The sequence below is a fragment of the Panthera onca genome, chromosome A1, assembly GCF_046562875.1.
Source record: "Panthera onca isolate mPanOnc1 chromosome A1, mPanOnc1 haplotype 2, whole genome shotgun sequence".
NCBI lineage: Eukaryota > Metazoa > Chordata > Mammalia > Carnivora > Felidae > Panthera > Panthera onca.
In genome coordinates, this window is record NC_138339.1 from 54,267,763 (window position 1) to 54,272,294 (window position 4,532).

Genomic DNA, 4,532 nt, shown 5'->3' on the forward strand with positions numbered 1-4,532 from the left:
GTTCATCATTTGTACTGTAACAGAACTCAAGGGGTGGAAATGGAACACAATCCAAAGAAGCCTTGAAAGCAAAGAACTTTTTGTTACTTGTTACAAGTTAGGAGGGGGTTGGGGGTGGATAGCTCTCAAAGCATTATCTCCCTATGGGGTTAGTACAGGAAGCTTTTATTCAGTGTATTAGGGGGCAGTGGCAGGGAGCTTGCATGTGCATTAAGGAACATATATGCATATTCTATCACTTAGGTACTCTGGTTCAATTGCACATGCCTAGCACGTCAACATGTTAGAACATACATTGTATGTTCAAAAACTGGTGGAAAACCCCACCCATTGGAGGAGATCTTAGTATTATAATGAGCTAAAGGTAACTTCAGGACAGCTCAGGGGGAATTGTGTGTTCCAAATTAGTTCAAAATGGCTCATACAAGGGGTACCAGGCAAAACACCTACCCAGGTGTCTGCTTGGCAGGTCCTGCAAAACAAAACACATTTTGTGCCTCCCCCCACCCCCCTTCTGCTGATAGCTTGCATCCTAGAGAACACTACCAATGCAATGGTTAACACTACCTCAAACTAGTATACTGGATATTGTTGACTGAATCTAAGGTTGTGACCCAAATGCCCAAAATATGACTGTGATATTGTTTTGAAATTGAGGTATAAATTACATATAGTAATACAGTGAAATGAACAGCTCTTAATTCTTTTTTTAAATTCTATTGCAACTTATTTTATTTTAAAAAATTTTTATTATTAATTTTTAAAATATTCTATACAGCCAATATAGAGCTTGAACTCAGGACCCTAAGATCAGAGTCACATGCTCTACCAACTGAGCCAGCCAGCCAGCCTCCCCCATATCATAATTCTTATAGTTTGATAAGCATATTGAAGATATAAAACTATCAAGATAGAGGCGCTTGGGTGGCTCAGTCGGTTGAGCATCTGACTTCAGCTCAGGTCATGATCTCACAGTTTGTGAGTTCGAGCCCCACATCAGGCTCTGTGCTGTCAGCTCAGAGCCTGGAGCCTGCTTCAGATTCTGTGTCTCCTTCTGTCTCTCTGCCCCTCTCCCACTTGTGCTCCATCTCTGTCTCTCAAAAATAAATAAATGAAAAAAAAAAATTTTAAGCTATCAAGATAGAAAATGTAAACAAAAAAGATATAAAATATTTCCATTATTTGGGAAAGTTCATTTATGGCCTTTATGATCAATCTCTACCTTTCCCCCAAGCTAGTTTCTTTTACCATAGATTAGTTTCAACTGGTTTTAGAATTTCACATATATGGGGGCGCCTGGGTGGCGCAGTCGGTTAAGCGTCCGACTTCAGCCAGGTCACGATCTCGCGGTCCGTGAGTTCGAGCCCCGCGTCAGGCTCTGGGCTGATGGCTCGGAGCCTGGAGCCTGTTTCCGATTCTGTGTCTCCCTCTCTCTCTGCCCCTCCCCGGTTCATGCTCTGTCTCTCTCTGTCCCAAAAATAAATAAAAAAAAAAAAAGTTGAAAAAAAAAAAAAAAAAAAAAAGAATTTCACATATATGGAATCATACTCTCTTGCGTCTAGCTGCCTTAACTCAGCATAATGATTTTGAGTTTCATTCATATAGTTCGTTTCTTTGTATAGCTAAGTAAGATACCAGTACTATGAATATAGCATAATCTACTTATCCATTCATCTATTAATGGATATTTGAGCTGTTTCCAATTTTAGGTTGTTTTGAATTCAGCTGCCATGAATATTCTTGCACAAGTCTTTATGTACAAATGCTTTAATTTCTCCTGGGTGATCATCTAGAAACAGAATTACTGAGTTAGGGGTTCAACTTTATAATAAATTACGAGTTTTCTAAAGTGGTTGTATCATTTGATACTCCCACTAGCAATAAATGAGCAATCTAGTTGCTGAAAATGCTTGTTAGCATACGATATTATCAGTCTTTTAAATTTTAACCATTCCATTAGGTATGTAACGGTATTGTAACCAAACTAACATAAATTCAATCCTTGGTAAGTCACAGGTAAGAGCTACACCCCAGGTGGAGTTGTCACACACAGTAAACTTTATTTGCAGCAAATAAAGAGATCACAGGGAATAGCTTCCAAAGCCATGAGTCCCTGAGCAAGGGTGAATGGATTCCTTTTATTCAGGGTTAGGATGCAAGTAGAAAGGGGAACCTCATCAGCATATGTAGAAGCAGGCATAAGATTGTGCATGCGCCTTAAGGAAACATGCCTATACATGTGTTCTGTGAATGAGGCTTGTTCCCCGCTACCGCCCCCCCTCCCCCACCCCAGCCGGGTGGAGATTTTAGTATTATAATGAGGTAAAGTCATTTTACTGTCAGTAAATGTAAAAAATGTAAAAAGACTGTAAAAAAATCACTGTCAGTCACCCCACAGATCACTCAATGGTCCATTTCCACAGGCATGATTCGGGGGTTGAGCTCAAACTTGTCTGGAGGTCTGGGCCTGCAGATTCTTTGCCCTACCATTTGATACTGCTTGAGGGGTAGTTGCAGTTTCGGGATACTCTGCTCTTCAGGTCTTTTGCCTGAGTTAAGAGATAAGCTGGAAAGAAGAGCTTAAGGAAAAATGTGGGACAAAGGTCGGTGGGTATAAGCAGGTAAGTAGTAAAGGTCAGGTCTTGGGGTCTAGCCGGTGACAGTATTTCAGTATGATTTTAGTTTGCATTTCCCATATGCTGAGCATCTTTTTATGTAATTATTGACCAATTTTCTGTCTTTGTTAAGTATGTGTTCAAAGTGTCCTTTTTTTAAGTTTATTTATTTTGGGGGGGGGGGTGCGGGGAGAGAATTGTAAGCAGGCTCCACACTGTCAGTGCAGAGCCCCACGTGGGGCCTGAACCCACGAACCGTGAGTGAGATCGTGACCTGAGCCAAAACCAAGAGTTGGACACTCAACCGACTGAGCCACCCAAGGTGTCCCAAAATTGTGTTCATTTTTTAAATGATTTTAAAAAACAATTGAGTTGTAGTGTTGTCAATAACCAACCTCTGTGTTTCGGATCCAAAATCTAACATGAAGACAGAGTTTGGAATAAAGAGGAACAATAGCTTTATTGCTTTGCAGGGTAAAGGCAGCTGCAGCAGGCCATGGCTTTCAAAAACCGCAATCCCCCTTCCTGCCCACCCCCTCTGCAGACAAAGAGGCTGGGGGATTTTACAGAGAAATAGAGGATCTAGCCAGTTTAGACACGAATTGTGTATGTGTTTTCAGGGTGGAACTGGGTTCCTGAAACAAAACGCTAAGAAGGGAAGGTTTACTAAATGGAGGAGGGAAGGAAGGTTGGAGGAAGAGAGGGAAGGGGTTACTCAGTTTAAAATCAAGCTTTGCTGAAGCATTCGTGCAGCCATTTTGATTTTTGTTCAGCTTTATGCGTTTTTAAAATAAGTTATTTAAGTAATCTCTACACCCAATGTGGGGCTTGAACTCACAACCCCAGATCTAGAGTCATGCCCCTCTAACTCAGCCAGCCAGGTGCCCCTCAACTTCATGCTTTCAAGCAGTTTCAACAGGTGTACTTTAAATATTCTGACTAGAAATCCTGTTCAGATATATGCACCAAGATTTTTTCCCTCAGTTTGTGATTTGCCTATTTGTTAATATTGTCTTTTGATGGGTACAAGTTCTTTTATTTTGATAAATTTTAATTTATCAATTTTAAGAAATTGTATAGTCCTCCATTACTTATAGACCTTCTGCATGTCTCATAGAGTTTACTACGTGCTGTGTGCCCTAAGTGTGTAGAATATAACGACTTAATATAGAGTTAGCTTTATCTAAATGGCAATTTTTTTTATTGTTCTTAAATTGTTACAGAACCATAGTCCAGAACAATGGTTCAAATTTAACTGAGCATATTCATTGTCCTTGAAATAGTTAAAAATAAGACTATTGGACTTAACTCCTACAGAATGACTTAGTTTCATAGGTTCTGGGGTACCGACAGGTCTGGGAATTGCTGATCTAGAAGTCCTTAATGCCTGGCCAAACTTAAAGCTACTCAATCTACCATTTCCTCAGTCAGAAGGCAGATCAGTGTTAATAGAAATGACCTGCTGCATTTTAATTGTCGGGAGGTGTTACCACCAGTGCCTTTTAATGTCCTTTGAAATAGTTAATGAGGAGACACCGGGAGGAAAAACACTGAAAAACTTTACAAAGATTCTGTTGTAATAACCATAATGTGTAACTGAATAAAATATTTCAGAATAGGAATCAATCAATTGCATGATCTGCCTTCTTTCCATCTGTGAGCTCTTGCTTTTCTTCTTCCAGAGAAAATTGCAACAAGTATTCACAGGAAGTTTTTTTTTTTTGCTTCTTTGTTTCTTCTTTAAAAAAAAACAACAAAACAACACTGGTTCTCCTAATGGTTTTGTAATGGACCTTAACTTGGCAGGCAATTACACATGAAACTTCTCATTGGGTATTTTCAGGACTGCCAGGGGGAATCAGCTGCCAGTTTACTGCAATGTGGAAAACTGCATGAGATTCTGGGATTGGAATCAAA